The sequence below is a fragment of the Dermacentor variabilis genome, chromosome 6, assembly GCF_050947875.1.
Source record: "Dermacentor variabilis isolate Ectoservices chromosome 6, ASM5094787v1, whole genome shotgun sequence".
Lineage (NCBI taxonomy): Eukaryota > Metazoa > Arthropoda > Arachnida > Ixodida > Ixodidae > Dermacentor > Dermacentor variabilis.
Genome location: NC_134573.1, coordinates 55,957,171 through 55,976,132, shown reverse-complemented (window position 1 = coordinate 55,976,132; position 18,962 = coordinate 55,957,171). Strand labels below are relative to the sequence as shown.

At 46.5% G+C, this 18,962-nt stretch overlaps 1 pseudogene; it reads left to right on the top strand.

Annotated features, from left to right (window-relative positions):
- The first annotated feature begins 5,807 nt into the window (after positions 1-5,807).
- Positions 5,808-5,989, top strand: LOC142586425 (U2 spliceosomal RNA; annotated as a pseudogene).
- Positions 5,990-18,962: the final 12,973 nt, after the last annotated feature.

Genomic DNA, 18,962 nt, shown 5'->3' with positions numbered 1-18,962 from the left:
ATCTGTTCCAATGACAAAATGATGGCACGACTCACGTGTTCCAATGAGATTGAAAGAAATTTCTTGCTTCGAACACTTTGTGGACCATTCAAAGCTGCTCCGCAAGATCCGGCAGAGTGAAGCGCTACTCCGCATGACGTTTTACCTTCACGCATGCTTTTTCGGTGAATTACTTCTCACTGCGCTTGGTGGCGCCAGATATTTGTGGCTTTCTAGGTAATGGCAATTGCCATCAATTCCACATGACACGCAACATTATTTCATGGCAAAAGTTCTTCTACGATTATTCTGGCAATGTCATTCGTCACATCGCAATGACCTTGCGCCTTCATCGCGCAAGCGTGGCAGGACTGACGCCACGCCACGTGATCCGCTGCGGAGAGGCGTCGCAGGAGCGCTAACTCGGACCCTCGACGCTGAGGTACCACGTGACTAGGCGAGTTTTAAAGGGCTAGATATATTCAGCCGTACCGAGAGTATGCAAACATGTTACGTCGCTTTCGCGAGAAAAACAGCGGCTATAGTTTGGCTGATGGTTCAAGGCACTGGCGCAGCCCACACAACCGGACGCGGCCGACGCGCTCCGATGCGCCCGACACACAGCGACGTTCGCCGGCGCACCGATAATGTCGGACCATAAATGAGCCCTTAACAGCTGCTTCGCCGGCGCTTGGTCCCTCAGTCTCGCATTGCAAGGCCCGTCGGCTGGACAGTCTGTGCGTGCATTTCATTGCAAGTGACAGGCTGAATGCAATCATTCAGTACATGTAGCTAGACGGCACGCTGTGAAATCCCAAGCAAGGTTGCCTGCTGCAACACCGGAGCCATGGGAGGCCCGATGAGCACGTTAAAGGGAAGCATACTAAGCGTGAAAGCGCGCAATCTAAGCTACTGCGACCTCCACCGTCGTTCCGTAACATGAACAACAGCAAGGAGAGGGAGAGAAAACGGTGGATACAAGCAACGGTACGCGCAAAGAACGTTCGACTAACCATTCCTTTCGGCTTGTAGCAAGCTCAACTGCGATGACCAGGTTTCACCGTGACTTCATGGACAACCCGCACTGCAGTGCCTAATATATGTCAAAGACTGTGCCGAACTTTAATGAAACACTGTGCACATAGTATGTCGAAAACCAAGCCAAACAAGCGAACGGTTTTTTCGCTTGTGATAACTAAGTTTCCAAGAGTTAAAACAGTCTATTTGTTGCTGTTCCATAGTGAGCTCTCTGAGTCGTGCGATAAACCGGATACAGAGAACAATGCTGAAGCCACCACTTACGTGTGGGCATTCGATAGAAGTAGTGCGTACTAGACCAGGCTGCCATTGCTGGAAGCAAACACCAGAAGCGGGTGACCACACACAGGGTATCCTGGGTTACTCTATGCTCCAGCAGCGTAGGCTGTATTCCACTCATGCATTAGGAGTCATCGCTCTATGCCAGAAAGGGATGCTCACTCGTACATTTCGTCAGCTGCTTTGTATCCACCAGTGGAACTCCCCATCAGCACTATTCCTTCATTTCACTCACCTGCAACACTGATCCAGTTCACAGGGCGGCACGAACACATCAGAAATGCTACAGCTCGACTGCAGAGGTACAGGCACCACGCATCACCCAAATTATTCTTGAGGTACATACACGATGCAGGTGTTATGTTTCGCCAGCCTAACGTACACCGTCCACACAAGTTTGCGAGGTTACAAGCCAGATATCGTCCGCTGCAGAAGCTTTTAGCACACCCTCCATTTACTTCGGCACAGCAGACATGCATAAGCAGGGTTTCAACAACGTTTACGCTCATATGCTGTGTCATCTGCGCTGCTGCTTCGCACCTGCATGTCTGCACCAAGTCGATATTATCAGTAGGAAAATTCCAGGAAAACTGTGAACCAGCCGGGAACTTTTCTGTACCTTTGGAAACCAACAACATGGTTCACATGGCGTCATTGCTGCAACATTTAAACGGACAACATGATGCAGCACCTTATCAACTATTTCATGTAGTGCAGGGAGATCCTATGAACAGACCTCGTTTTATCCATTGAAGAGAACCTAATACGAGTCCGTCATGGACTACCATGATTTGCTAAGAGAACCGCAATTGATGCAGAAACGCTTGATACTGGTGAGCTACAACAGACTTAGTCGTTGCTCAACCTTCACTCGAGGAAAATAATTCTGCCTATTTCAGATATTCCTGTGATTAGCATTCTGGGAGTATTTCATGCAACAGTCTGCCTGTCAGTGTCTGTTTTCTTGCCAACTTGGGTCGCTACATAGCCCATGGCCTCATGATTAGCGCATTAGACTTATGTGGTGAGGAAACGGGTTTTGAGACCAGTCATTGGACCAACCTGGGTCACTGTATATGTGACACAGGGTTTGTGCTGCTATTTAATAATCTGTTTAATGCCAAAATGGGTAAGAGGGTACGTGCTACTGTGTAGGTGCCGCTTTATAATCAATCTCCTTCGCCTTAACTTGGGTGAAGTGGTATTTGAAACTGTGATTGTGCTAAACTTTGATGAACCTCATTGAGAAGTTCAGTCACCGGGTATGTGCATTTCTCTAATGACAAAAAAGTGCTTAAAGCTTATCTCGTGTTGGGCAGAATCAACCCCACGTCAAATATATTCGACAATTTTGTCTGAATTCACACAACCACTACGGGTGGTCTCCATGTTGGCACTGCAATATGGGAAGCACAAGAACGGAGCCAGATGCATGTCTCATACATCAGGGAATTCAACTGTGGCAATAAGGTGTCGCTGCAGTGCTTCAATGCTAACGGCATTCTCTAATGGCATTGACTTTCATTGTGAGTAGGGTGCTGCCGGAATTTTATGTAAATAAATATCATAAGGACACGTAAAAGTCGCTCACCACTTGCAAAGATCTGGACGCAAGAGCTTTCTGAAGCTCTGCATTAAGATGCAGAACATCACTTAAGTCGTTTTTCAACTTCTCAGTTTTCTTCACACAGCTTGTATTTGGTGCATGCAGACCCTTTTTGAGTTCAGAATTCGTTGCTTTTTCTTGATCAAGTTGAGCGTGTAGGCAGCAGCCATTACTAGCACACATGCAGCGGAAGATCTCTCCTGTTCAATATGGGCAGCCAGCTGTGCCTCAAATTGCCTTGTGTCTGAAGACGAAGCCGTTTTGTTGATGGTGAGGGCTACAGTATTAAATAAACAAAAGGTTACTGCGGGGGTGCACTAGCACCGCAATCTTACTGCCTTTCGCAAGAATAGTATGTCACATGTAGAAAGTATCTCTTTGGAACACCGCATGTGTAAATTTACAATGATATCTAAACTTCCACTTGTGACAGTGCGATTTCAGATCACCATTAGATAAAGAGAGCATTCCAAAGACATACAACTGGCCAGAATTTGTTGACATGTTGATGGACAGGAATTTAACATGATTTGTAGTGATTTAATCCAGCTTCCTGTTTGTAGTTTAAGTAGTAATTAAAATTTTAATTTGGCAAAGTCTAAGAGCGAATCAGTTTCGAGGCTTGGTGATAAAATCTTGGTATTTCGGATGTAGTCTTTAAGATTACTGTAGGTAAGTCTAATTGCAAATAAGTACAGCATACTTATTGCCTAAAATTTCAATTTGATATAATATTGGACATTCGCGATTTAGCCTATACATATTACGAAGTAAAGAAAGTCCACGCTAACGAGCGGCACTCGCGTCCCGCATGCTCAGCGGTGCACATGCTGTTGCACATGCGTGAGTTTGTAGACACCCAGCGTTTTATAATCTCCCTCTGATAGAACATGCCATCGATGAGTTGTGCTTTAAAGGGTACCAGCACTAAAATATCATTTGGAAATAAAAGGTGCCCACGTGGTTACCGCAACACGTTGAACTGCGCATCACACGTAAAAGTGTTGTTTCATTTTGACTGGTTAAAACAGAAGCAGTTGGACAGGAAACAACGAAATCACATGGTGATTCGCGTTGAAACAATTTCACAATTCAGAAAACATCGATCCCAGGAACACTGACATCATATTAAAAATGAAACCTACTCACAGCTATGACCGCATTTGTAGTCTGTCTCTAACGAGTGCTGGCGTATAATCGTCATTGCGCTAACCTATCACTTTCTTCAGCATGCTTCCAGTGAACGACTACACCCTCACTGCAGATATAAAAAGTAAATGGGAACGTGTTTCACGGTGTTGTCCGAGTTAACATTTCATCCCTATGAGCAAAAGTAGAACAAGGTGTAAATGGGAGGCAGCATTTTGAGAAGTAGACTTCTCTTCTTCAAGGTTACATATGCTTTCCTCCGCACAGTATAAGTAGGTAGGGTTCTTCTAAGGGGAGAGGGAGCCAGACGGGTGAGCGAGGCAACGACCGAGGGTGTGTTATTGGCGAAGGCGCAGAATTGAAAATTGCGGGGTGCTATTTAACATCATAGAGGGAATGAGTGGTAGTGCTTGTGTCAACCTAACCATGTGGTTTTCCGTTGCTGGGTCCTGGACGACAAAGGGGGGTGGTTGCTCCGCTGCAGTTCAGTGAGCTATCGTTTCTCTAAAAGACAGAATAAAAGAAGCTTCTCTTATTCTCCATTTGAGAGAGGCAATAGCTAACTTACCTCTAGTGGAGCAGTTAATCCTACCCCCTTGCGATGTCGTCCAAACCCCTAGCAGAGAAAAACACGGTCGGCTGACACACGGTGTCAGACGTGCTTCGCTTGGAATTCGAAGCACGTCTGCACGCTTCGAGCTTCATCTTCCTCCGCTAGTTGCTAGCATGTCGTGGCGCCTCCGGCGTCGGCCTCCTGAAATATTCCGCGAAGTTGCGTTGCCCCTTGCTCTAGGTGCGTTCGAATTTGACAATGTCCGGGAGTAGGTCACCGAAGTCACCGTGCGACTTACCCATTAACATTGCGTTCAAGCAACGCGAATGAAGTATAATGATGATATCCTCTCGCGAGCAAAAAATATCTGTCGTAGCAGAGCTTGTACAGAAGTTGGCTGCCGTGACATCATTGATAAGGCCATTGCATAAAACAAAAGCAAACTCAACTCAAATGGACATCAGCGTAAAGCTAATCAATGTTCGTGTGAATGGCTCAGGAACCATGTGCGTGTGTATACGAAGAGTGGTTCCGAAACATAAACTTAGTGTTAAGGAAGAGCATCGTATTCGAAGAAATAATTTCATTTTCAGTAATATTTAGACAGGTTGGACAGTATATACACATATTTACATGCAGCACATTACAGATATAATTCATATATGTTTTAAAGATTTCAGTGGTAATCCAGTATCACGTGGCAAACTTGATGTTTCCGATACGATGATTTCTTATAGTGCAGCTGGAAATGCATACGGGGCAAGCGGCTCAGAGTGCTGAGTTTGCCGTGAGTCAACCGACGCAAGCTTCTGTGGAAGTATGGTTTCTAGCAGCCATCGTCATCTTCCCCGATCGCCTTTTATATATGGCACTCTACGCCGAGTGTGTTTCGTGCAGCGTGCTGCGACCTGCGAGGTGAGGAAAAAATCATGAGCCATTCAACTATTCAACTCTTTGAAGGTCGATGACCAGAGAATTTTTTACTATAAGGCACATAGGTGAGACTAAATTTTGAACAAACGTGAAAACTAATTTGCCGTGCTTTTAGTATACATTTCCGTGGACGATGGGGCCACCGCCCCGAGGAGTCAGAGGAAACTAGGCCCGCGTGTCATTTCGACGGGGCCGCCAACAGGGGAGAAAGGAAGCAAAGTAGATACGCAAGCGCGTGGGACACCGACAAAGAGGACGGTGCGAACGTAGACATGGCCGAGGCGGGATCAAAGCATAGTATCAGTTGTTATCAGAATAATATCTGATACTATTTTATTACGACGCAAGATATTAAACTTATTTTTGCAACTTGGAGGATTCCTTGAAGGCTGCTCCACCTCCACCGCAGGTAGGGCCGGGATTACACTATCTCCAGCATTGGCCCACGGTTATTGCACACCCTGTAGAAAATTCCAGAAACCATAAATTAAAAGGATGACCGGCTAAGAGCTTTTGCTCCGGCCAACAATCCGAAAAGTTCTAGTCTTTCGCTCACTATCTCACACATTCTTGTAGCGGACCTAACCTCAGTCCTTATGACGTGGTGACTCGGACGTGATTGTACGGCGAGCACTTCGTCCTGGACGAGGCCACGAATGGCGACCGTAGTCCTCCGTAAAGAAAGCAACAAAATCCCAATAAAGAAAGCCGTCAGGCAGGGAGATACGATCTCTCCTATGCTATTCACAGCGTGGTTACAGGAGGTATTCAGAGACCTGGATTGGGAAGAATTGGGGATAAAAGTTAATAGAGAATACCTTAGTAACTTGCGATTCGCTGATGATATTGCCTTGCTTAGTAACTCAGGGGACCAATTGCAATGCATGCTCACTGACCTGGAGAGGCAAAGCAGAAGAGTGGGTCTAAAAATTAATCTGCACAAAACTAAAGTAATGTTTAACAGTCTCAAAACAGAACAGCAATTTACAATAAGTAGAGAGGCACTGGAAGTGGTAAGGGAATACATCTACTTAGGGCAGTTAGTGATGGCGGATCCGGATCATGAGACAGAAATAATCAGAAGAATAAGAATGGGTTGGGGTGCCTTTGGCAGGCATTCTAAGATTATGAACAGCAGGTTGCCATTATCCCTCTGGAGAAAACTGTATAATCGCTGTGTCTTACCAGTACTCACCTGCGGGGCAGAAACCTGGAGGCTTACGAAAAGGGATTTACCGAAATTGAGGAGGACGCAACGACCTACGGAAAGAGGAATGATGGGTGTAACGTTAAGGGATAAGAAAAGAGCAGATTGGGTGAGGGAACAAATCGGAGGTAAGGACATCTTAGTTGAAATCAAGAAAAAGAAATGGGCATGGGCAGGATATGTAAAGAGGAAGGAAGATAACCGATGGTCGTTAAGGGTTACGGACTAGATTCCAAGGGAAGGAAAGCGTAACAGGGGGCGGCAGAAAGTTAGGTGGGCGGATGAGATTAAGAAGTTTGCAGGGACAACATGGCCACAATTAGTACATGACCGGGGTTGTTGGAGAAGTATGGGAGAGGCCTTTGCCCTGCAGTGGGCGTAACCAGGCTGATGACGATGATTACCCGGTGGAAGCAGTTGCCTTACACAGCCACAGCAACGGATGCTGTTCAACAAGACCATCTGTGCTGGGAGAAAAGGCGCAAAGACACCACGCATGAAATCTCCAATTGGGCTCCCTTACGAGATGTGAGCCCCCACAAAAGCTGAAGACCAGGCCAGGCAACGTTTCCAACAATTAGAAAGAAACAGGTGGTTTTCGACGGTTCAAGCATTTGTACTCAGCACCTCCATTATACAAGGCCGATGCTCTACCGCTACACCACTGCTGCGGTAGATTCATCTAGTTGAAATGCTCAGTGACGGCTCTCTGACACCGCTATAGCATCCAATTGCACCGAAAGCTGGGCAAGCTGTTGCACGTATTCACGGTTCAAATGTTGAAAGCTTGAAAGCAGCATGGAAGAACACAGGCCAAGGAGTGCTTACATAGTCTTCTTCATTTCTCTGCCCCTCAGAATTCATTCGTTCTTGCAATGCTTTATACATTCTAACCTATTTAGCTTTAGCCTTGACTGCATTTTTTTCATTGTTGACCTATTGCAGCACCTTGCATTGCGTATATAGCAGGGCATGACTAGCATGGGAGTGCCTAGTTGCTATACCTCCACCGTTGTAATAACTCGCAATACAGAAATTTCTCCTTAAGGAAGGGTTCAAGAGGAGCGTCTGACGCTCCAAGAGTTTCCCCTACTATTATCATTAATACCTCGTCTTCAAGAAACATGTTGGGCAAAGAATAGAATAGGAAATTTTCCTTGCGCATGTTGAGGGCTTTGCTAAATGCATTAGGTACAATCGAAATTTTTTGAGGCCACAGCGGGAAATAGTTCGCAAGAAATGTTCTCACTATTAGGCAACAATACAAGATAAGCATAGCGGCTGATATTGTCTAACGAGAACAAAAGGTGTTCTTTTTTGCGCATACATGAGGAGACAGTTCCTTTTATATTAGGTTTTAGTTTCGTACGTTTGAATTCGATTGTAGCCCACAGATGCCTACAAGATTAAGAGAACACACAATAGAGCATGCATGGAGATACAGTTAGCGAGTACTGCTCAGATTCTGATGGAGATGTGTGAAGCTATGTGCGTACTAAATGCACTATCGCATACTTCATACTACTTGCACAAAACAATGCACCATGCTAAATAAACGGAAAGTTGCTGAAAAACTTACTTTATACCCCGTAATGGACAGGGCGCTTGTGCGTGCATTGCTGATGCAGAAAGTAAACAAAACTTCAGTTGTGTTGCCGGCTCAAAAATAAGAATCTCCTTTGTGAACTACCCAGTGCTGCATCCCCAATAGTGGCAGGAAAAAAGCCTACCTCGGCACCCTTACGCGCAAAATGAAAAACGTGCAGCTTGTGCATTGGCTAGTTTCCTTCTTTAAGGCAAGGGGCTTGCAATGCCTAACACAGGATGCCATTGTCTCTAGAAAAACAGCCGTATCCCCTTCTGCGATGGGTGCCACAGTTGCTGCAAATGACATGCTGCAAAACACTTCGACTGTCATCCTAGCCATGCTCTGCCGCGTAAGTGGCTGAAGATACTCCTGCATCAATTCGGCATTCAAAACAATGCGATCAGTGTGGAAGTTAAACTGGCGTCAGATCTCTTATTACCAAGCATGTCAAACGGATGAAGATGGTCTCAAAAGAAGCACTGGCATTGTAGTTTCGGGGCAAACAGATGAATGTGCACAGCTTGAGAAGCACCAGCCAGTTTGAAAAACTGTGAATTGGTGTGCTTCCTTCCAGGATCCTGGTGTAAGAATTTCCCACCAAAATATTGTCATTCACTCAAGATAGCCAGATGCATTTGTTTTGTTCCCATGTGGACGAGCGAGCCGACAGTACAAGATTACATAAGATGTTCTACTGGTTCACTTGCCTCAGATGCGGATGGACGCAGTACAGTGACAAATAAAAACTTGAAGTACCTTGACAAAACCAACATCATACTTGGTTAGCTGCTAGAAAACGAACTTATGTGGTTATGCTTGCCTGTTTTGTTCTGTTATGTGCTCCTTTCGGGTCACGGTTTTAGGCACAGCATCTGTTTTTTCAGCTATTGTTTTCTAGCTCTTCATTATTTGGTGTGTCAGCGCCTGTGCTTCAACCTACCTTCGCATGCTTAGAACATACCTGTGGACTAGTTGGTTCATCGTATTCACATGTGGCACCGCACTTCAATACGAAGACCTAACACACTGGACAAACACGAGCGCTGTACTGCAACTATTGTTTTACTGCTGGATAAGCATATATAAACACGGGTCCCAACGCTTTCACGAAGTACTTCAGCGACCGAAAAGAATGACATATTCTTTAACACTCATACAAGCTAACAGCCATCATGCTGCATGCCACCGCATACATGAAAAGCCTTCACACTGCAGACACACTTCACACTGAAATTTCACTTGCTTCTATAGTTTCACCTGTCAGCTCCTTCCTTTCCCTGAACACCACTTTTGTTTCTTTCACTTCCAGCATGCAGCCGCCATCCCTCAATGGAACGAAGGGGACCAGTATCTTTTTTAGACAATTGGAAGTTATGCACTCTGCTCCTTGTGTTCAGACATCTACCCATCTGGCCAACGTCCACCTTTATCACACGTCAGCAAAATCGAATAACCAACCCGCTACATGCAAGTGACGAACTATTCCTTCGTGGCGTATTGTATTGTGAAAGCAACACAATAGCCTGCAAATGAGCAAGCATGTCGACATGTTGAATGCCTAAAAGAATTGTCACCAAATTTTTATTTGTTATTGCTTAGATTAGTAACACCGGAATATTGAGAACCGTTCTGTGTATTCACATGTCCCTTGAATCTCTTCAAGAATTCACCTGGATATGATGATGAGTATTCATTTCTAGAACGATGACTTCAATCCACTCCAAGATATCTGGTAATGAATGTAGTAATGGTATGTATACATACATGACCAAAGTATGCCCCAGGCTTATCTACAGTGTTGATCAAACAAACAACAAATATAAAACAAATTTGACTTTAAAAGTATACTCTCTGGTATCTTACCCAAATTCGACTTGACGGAAACTGCACAAATATGAGGGTAGTGCTGTGGGCTTGTTGGCTATTCATATTAAATAAGAGAGTTGCAGTGCGAACAGGGAACAAAGACACGAGAGGACACAATCAAGAACAACGGGGGTATCTTTGTGCCTTGTTGTCTATTTGTTCCCTCTGCATACAACTAGTTTGTTGCACAAATGTGCTACTAAGCTTCTTATCATGAGTATTTATCCATCCTTAAGGGCTTCTGTCATGGCAATACGTAAGGGATGGCATATTCATAGTTTCTAGCATTCAATAAAACCATTGCCATATGCTGAGTATAACCTTTAATGATGACTGCGTATTCTCCAATGCGAATGTGCGCGAGCATCGCAGACAGTACATATCGTGACTGTGTAAGCGCCCGTCCGTGTCTTTTATTCTGTTGTCCGCATCCTATTTTTTGCTCCTAAAACCATTTCTAAAACAACATATCCTCACCTCTTCAGTGACCAGACTGCCACAAATTATCCTTAAGTTTCTTTAGCGGCGTGCCTGCGTGCCTTCATATTTGATAAGGCACTACGTGGGACATCAGTATACTTTACATGGCTTCATTTCAGACTTCGGTAACTTCAAGATGATGAAAACGTACACACTTATGTCAACATGCAAATAGAATTGTTTGGGGGTTTGAATTTACCCTGTTTTCTTCCATTTACTGTGGATAACGAGGAGGTGCTCCAGCAATGACAGTCCACTTCCTGCACCTCATTGTATACCCCATTGAGGCCAGTTGTCACCGAGAAAATAAGGAATAATCATATTACCAAATATTAGCTAGCAGCACCGCATATGCATGCCAACTTGTGTAAAACAGTGCAAGGCAGTTTGAGTATTCATTTAAGATGCGGGATACTGTAGCCATCCTTGTGGCTGATTGTTGTCTCCTTGCAGAGTAGTCAAAACAGGCGTGGAGCCTGCATATGATATATGAAGCTCAACAGTAGTAAGCAGCTTATTAAGTTATGTGCTGCTGTTGCGTAGAAAAGATTGTTATCAGTATGCATATGCACTGAAATGTGATGGTAAACAACACAGCACTGCCAGTCATTCCAGGTGCTCATGCTATTGCTGCAGCTACTAGGTAGCAGAAGGCTGCATGCACGATCTCAAAGATGTACATAAAACTAGGATGCACTGCATAATTGATTACATGAATCAGGGGAAACATAACAGTTGGGGGCTGCTCATATCACTAGTCCTTCAAATGGTTAAGTGTTGTTTGTTTATTGATAAGTACTGCTGCAAGGCTCTACTACTCGCTGCTGGTTCTACGTAATTCTTACGTAACATTCATTACATCAAAGGATTATCCCACTAAGTCCTACCTGTCTGCCATGCAGATAAAGGTTACCCATTGCCGAAGATGCCTGAAAAGACAACTGTCTGAAATAGAATTTAGCACCTGGACTACTCAATTACGAAACCAAATTCCACACCACTACTGTTGCGGTACAGCGGTGAAATGCCACATACTAACTTGAAAGAACCGTGAAAATTTCCATTAAACTGAAAACTCGCCTATATTTTTGTTTTCTGCCTATGTATTGGTACCACAGCAAATGAACACTCCAACTTGACCGTTGAAACGACAAACTGGAATGTCCACGTGCATATGTGCCAAAAGACAGTTTCTATTTCACTACAGTTTGCAAACTCTCTCACGGAGCTGTTAAATATTTGAGTACAAAGCATGCCTCATTAACAGAATAAACGGCACAGTATGTGCTGCCATGCTAACAAATTAGTAAAAGAAAACAAAAGAAGCCTATCTTCTCAGCCTTTCTAAATCATGCCTTGAAAGCAGTAATACATCTTTGTGGTTGTGCTGTCGCGATATCACCTTTACGTGGGCTCAAACACTACATATACATATATATGGAAAAAAAAATTATTTCAATAAATGCAATCAGTGTGTGGAGTAAGCACTACTATCACAGCTGCCAACTCACACTGTGAGCAGGACAGCAGGCGATAGCACACTGACTGAGTTTGAGCTCTCTGCCTTTGCTCTAAAGAAATCTCTACCCTATCGAGGTCACATTGATACTTCCTTCTGTGACCATCTGGCTAAGTGTAATCAGGCATTTTTTTGGGTACCAGCGCGATAATTGTGAATGCAGAACAACTTCAACTAACTCCACTAAATGCAGTGTAGAGGACAAAGTAAGATCAAATCACAGCATCACAAAAAACACAATTACATGTCACTATCACTACTTATCTATAGGAAGACAGAAAATCTTTGGCTGGTGTCAAAGTGGAGCCAATGCACACTAACATGTTTGATAATACCAGTCTACTGGTAAGAATTCGTACAATTTTTTTAGTCCTGATGATAGATTTCTAGATCAACAAAAACGTCTCCTGCAGCACCGTCAATGCAAGTCGAGAAAAACTTGAAATATCCATGCATATAGATTCCTGGACCTTGCACATTACTCATCTATACCAGATATTCATGTATACCAGATGGATAGAAGAAAAACCTACATTCATGCCAGTATCGCTATATTATGAGCACTTGTTAGTTAAATAGTAAATCACGCAGTGATATTTCTGGTCGATACTGCAAGCAAATCACGGTTCAACATACGGTTCTTTTCCAATTAGTTGTCCTGGACTGACCAAGGTGCTGTGTTATACCGATAAGCACTGGTGCACAGACACTTCCTGGAAAGCCCTGGGTTGTCCTCGGTGGCAAACCAAAGAGACTTATACATATTCAAAATCAATTTGCACTCGAGTGAGCTATACATCCGGCGAGAACAAAAAATCCATTTCTGTTCTCCCACTCGACTGCTCCAACTTTCTCTGCAGCTAAATCTGCCACGAAGAAAGGACAGTTTGTCAACGGCAACTTAGCTTATTTATTTCCGAGAAACACCTACGTGTTTTTTGTAGTTTTATAGCTGTGCCCAAGTTGATAACAACTTTTCTACAAATGAAACTTCCTCCACCTTGCTGGTTTTGGCACATCCTTTTCGCTTACCACATTGAGAAAAGCCGCTACATGCGAACTTTTTCCTTGTGGTCTGAAGCTTGCGCTAGAGCTCTTCACTGTTGCTGAACTTTACAACCGATATTACATGAAAATAAATACAACTTTATCAGCGAAAATATCTCCCATTTGTTGCATGCTGCAGTAATTGTACATACAGTTCAATGTGAGCAACAGCAGTAGAGTTCCTTCAATGCTAAGAATGACTGTTGGATAATTTTACGGATAGTTCTTATATCCACTAGTGCAGAAAAAACTATTGATGCAAACAGCTGCAGCTATGTTGTCTAAATATTTGCATAGCCCCTCATATATTACTGCATAGTCGTGGCCACGTAAATATCCTGAGAAGCAATTTACGCAGGGCTGCTCTCTAGCCAGGACTAGTAAAGATAGCGGCATTAGTAACAGCAGCACGAACAGTAATAACGAAAGCTGATACTCAATAATTGCATTTGGCTCTGCAAGGAATATTACAAGGAGCCGCCCACACCACAGTGAAATGCAGATTACATAGCTACATCTTGTTGCGAAACAACAACGCTTGATTCACACAAATGAAGAAATACCAGGCATTTGATAGCGCGTTGCGTAGCGCGGATGGATACTACCGCGATCGATCGACTAACAAGGAACCACAATAAAATTCATATGTCAGTCAGCCTCCAAGGTATGGTACGCACATTGCTTCGAACTACGCAAATATCATAGAGAAGAAGGGGGGGGAGGCTTTGGAGATCTACGTACCTTTTGTAAATATTACGACTGCACGTACCTATCCCCAGGGGCGCAATCTCTTCGGAAAAGCAATTTTGTTTTTCTTTTTTCGTTGTTTAACCTAGGTAGGACTTTAGGCAGTGTAATAGCAAGAGCATGGTGGTGCAACCCAACGCCTCGTTCCAAAGGGGACGCTCATAACATCCATCCATACATCGAGGTCTTCTCGGGCTCTGCCATGTACATGGCACATCCATCAGCGATGCGGTATGTGCCGTTTCAAAATTAACACTGGCATATAATCATCGCTGCACTGCGACAGCGCTCAACCACGTTAATCAGAGGGAAGAAGAAGAAGCTCGAAGCGTGCAGACGTGCTTTGCATCGGCTCCGTGATTTCAAATTTTACAAGCGTCTAAAATCTTCTGGTACCAATGGGATCAGCGGAATATATTTCTAACCATCAAGGGGATTCTACGGAACCGAACTTCGGTGAGCCGCAGTTTTAAGACCAACGAGACCCCTATTCTTTCGGCCACGCCGATGGTAGGGTTAGCCCTAACACCGAACGCTGGCGCGCGGGAGCTCGGAGACCCGCAAGGTGCCACCGTTTCTACGGTGAGCTGTGGGGGCGACCCAGCCCAGAACGCTAGGATCGCGGGAAACCCAGGCACCATTGCCTACCAACCCACCGACACTGAAACCATGGAAGTCGTATCTGAGAGTCACCCGAGACCCCTGCCTGACGAGGCCTTGCCTGGGCCGTCTCCCGTCCTCTCGGAGCAGATCCACAATCAAGAATCTCTGTGGCAAACGGTCGTTTCCCTTCATCGGAAACGCCGTCTTCAAAAACAACAATCCACTGGTGAGCAAGACCCAGTCGGGCAAACCCCGCCATCGAAAGCCACTCCGTTAGGGCTAGCTCTAACCCAGGCGCCAGCCGCCGCCGCGAAAGCCACGTCGCCAGCTACCTGCGAAGAGCGCGGTGCCGGAACACCTATTTCTGAAGACGCGGCTGCAAGGAGCAGGCCTCGCCGACGCGCGCCTCAACTCCCGCGCACTGACATGAAAATCATTATCCGCCCGACCCCGGGCCTCATATTTCAAAAACTACGGACCCACCAGGTGGCCAAGGCGATCGTCCAAGCCACCGGAGGTGCGCCGACCTGCAAGGGGGATGATTTCATCGTCCGCCTGCGACACGGCTCGAACACCATCATCGTGAGCCCCCCTCACGAGGCCATGGCACCCACCCTCATGAAAATTTAAACCTCACCTTTCACGGACGATCACACCCTGTGAAGGTGTATCTATCAACACGCGAGGGTCTGCTTAAAGGTGTCGTACACGGCATCGACGCAGGCACCGGCGAAGAAGAGCTTATGGCGAATCTTCGGGTCCACACACATGGAGTCCGCATCGTGCGGACCCGTATGCTCGGACAATCCCAGACAACCCTACTCCACTTCGAGCGACCCCAGGTGCCTAGATTTGTGTATTACTACGGAGGGGAGATGCCTTGCCGAGACTACCAGCCGACAAGGCAGTTCTGCTCCATCTGTAGAATCACCGGACACCGACCAGACGTCTGCCCCAACCCAACGGTTCGTGCGTGCAACGTTTGCAACCACATTAACCCAGACGCCGGACACACTTGTGTTCCGAAGTGCGCCCTGTGCGGAGGGGCCCATCTCACGGCCGCAACAGAGTGCAACAACAAGCTCAAGCGCATTCCACCCAGATGGAATCCTACCTCGACCACCACACCCAAAACCGAACGACAGCCCCGCCCGGTCACTCAGTCGACCAAGGCGGTTGACCTTCGCCCGCGATGGTTCAGCTCCGAGCGGGAAGACTCCGACTACTCGGAGTCTCCGAGCATCTACGGATCCCGGTCCGGTTCCAACCCAAGGTCCAGGTCCCACTCCTGCTCTCGCCCCCGGTCTCACTTTCGGTCGCCCAGACGGCGATCTCGGTCGACGCCCAAACAAGGAGAGCAGGCAGCACCAGCCACCGCGGCACTCAATGACAAGGGGCCCCAGCAGCACCACCGAAAGACCAAGGAAGCCTCACCCAAGAGGACTACCACCAAAGAACACGAAGTAAGCTGGGCAGCAGTAGCCTCCCCCTCGTATAAAAAACCACAGACGCCACTATCTGTTAAATTGGAACAGGAACTCGCCACCATGCGCGCACAGATACAAACACTCACACAAGAAAACAGACAACTCAAACAACAAGTGATACAGCTCACAGAAATACCACAAGAGATGGCTCCGCACAAGGACATCATCGACCTACAAACCCATTTCGATGCCATCCGCAACCAGATGCAAACCTTCATGGACGCTACACGTGCCCAGTTGCAACAAATAACACAGACTGCAATACAACGCACAGATGCAGCAACAAAACACATGGAATCCACTGTAGATAGCAAGCTTAGGAACCAGCTTCACTCCATAAAACTACGGAAGACGCTACGACAGAACCTTTACAAGGCCACACCTGTAGCAGCACCGAACCAAATCGTAACGTCACCGACCACAACGTCCAACAATGCCTAGACGATACAGGCAAGTCAAAGAAAACTTAAAAATGTGGCAATGGAACTTCCATGGGTTCCGCAGGAAGAAAGGGCTACTGACACAATTGATCGCCCATTCCTCAAAGCCACCTGGGGTCATAGCCCTACAAGAGCCCGGTACCCGACCAACACTACATGGCTACGAAGAATACCACACAAGTCAAGACGACAAGTGGAAGGTAGCCACACTAGCAGACAGAAACATAACAACCATACAACACTAACCCATAGACGACGTGGACATACTACATGTACTTCTCGAAATAATATACAAAGGCAACCAGAAACAGAGCGCCTTCATCCTCAACATTTATTGCCCCCCCCCAGCCAAAGGCGGGCAAACAAAGGAAAGCTCTTTGGGGACACCCACCGCCTCGCTAAAGACAGTCCCCTGGTAATCATAGGCTACTTCAACGCTCAGAACACGCCATGGGGGTACCAGAGGCAGGATTGGAAGGGTCTCCAGCTACAAACACTAATTGAGCAGTGTCACCTCACACTCATCACAGACCCGAACATACCAACGAGGGAAGGGAACAGCGTAACACGCGACACCACTCCCGACCTCGCCTTCATCACTCAAACCACGCGAGCCGAATGGCTCAACACACTCGGAAACCTAGCAGCGATCACTACATACTTAACATAACACTACAGACTGGACGCCTACGCAGGCAGATCGGCACAGCTAAACTCACTGACTGGCGAAAAATCAGGGAAGCCCAAGAACAGGATGCCGACACAATCACGAACCTGGAAGACTCGTGCGACAATCTCCGTCGACATAAACAACGCCACACAAAGGAAATTGCCAGAACGGAACAGACCCCAGAGGTGGATCCCCACTCACTACACCTGTGGGATGCCAAAAGGGGCCTTACCCGCCGCTGGAAAAAACAGAAATATAACAGGAAACTGAAGACGCTCATAGCACAAATAACAGCGGAAGCAGAAGACTATACCATGCAACTCGCCTCAGCGAACTGGTATAGATTCTGTGACTCCTTTGGTGGCACACTGGACACGGCCAAGACGTGGCACATCCTCAAAGCCATCCTGGACCCCACCAAAACCAAAGGAGAAGGACACAGGGCTCTGGAACGGTTACTAAACACCTACCCAGGCAGCCAACAAGACATCATCGATGCCATCAAGACCAAGTGCTATGGAGATCCCACTCCCACACAACCATGTAGAACACCCTACACAGGACAACCCAACCCACTAATGGACGAACCGATCACCGAAAAACGAATTGAGAGCAGTCATCGCAGCCACCACCCGTAACACAGCGGCGGGCACAGACCAAATCACGATTTCGATGATCAGAAACCTGAGCGACAAGTCTACCTCCGCGCTCACGGCGTTTCTCAACCAACACTGGGAACAAGGTACGGTACCGGCGATGTGGAAACACGCACGAATAATCATGATCCCTAAACCGGGCAAGAAATTGGCAATTGAAAACATCAGACCCATATCGCTCACGTCCTGCCTCGGCAAGGTGTACGAAAAAATTATAAACACGAGACTTCAGAGACACTTGGAAGATAACAAGCACCTACCGGACACCATGTTCGGTTTCCGCGCAGGCCTGTCCTCACAAGATATGCTACTTCAAATCAAGGAAGAAGTCCTCAGTAACGTTTCTCGCAGCGGCGAGCACGTCATCCTAGAAATCGACATCAAAGGGGCTTTCGACAACGTCAGCCACCAAGGAATCCTAGAAGGGCAGGCCAACACCAACTGCGGCGAGCGAACTTACAAGTATGTTCAGAGCTTCCTGAGCCACCGCACGGCGGAGCTGAAGATGGGAGAGATCCAGACTCCAGTGTACCACCGTCCCAACAAGGGCACACCACAAGGTGCTGTCATCTCTACCACGCTGTTCAACGTCGCCATGATCGGTCTCGCAAGCAAACTGCAGGACGTAGCAGGTCTTCGGCACGCAATCTACGCAGACGATATAACGCTCTGGACCACAACAAGGTCCCTCGTTGAAAAAGAAGAATGGCTGCAAACTGCAGCAAATCTCATCCAAGATTACGTCATCCAACGGGGTCTACAATGCTCCCCCGAGAAATCTGAGCTTCTACGAGTCAGGCGAGGCCGGGGTAACCACACAGTCCCCACAGACCCAACAAGAAGATTCGAGGTACGCCTCGACGGGGGCCTCATACCAGAGAAGCCATTGCTGAGGGTGCTGGGCATGTGGCTGCAGTCCAACCAGCGGGCCACACACACCTTTGCACTCCTTAAAACCAGTGTCAAGGCGGTATCACGCATTATCTCCCGCGTAAGGTCCAAGAACAGAGGCATGGAGGAAAGGGACACCCTCCGACTGGTCAGTAGCCTGGTGGTGAGCAGAATCACATACAGCCTGCCTTACAACTTTACTTTTCGAACGTAAGTCCCATATT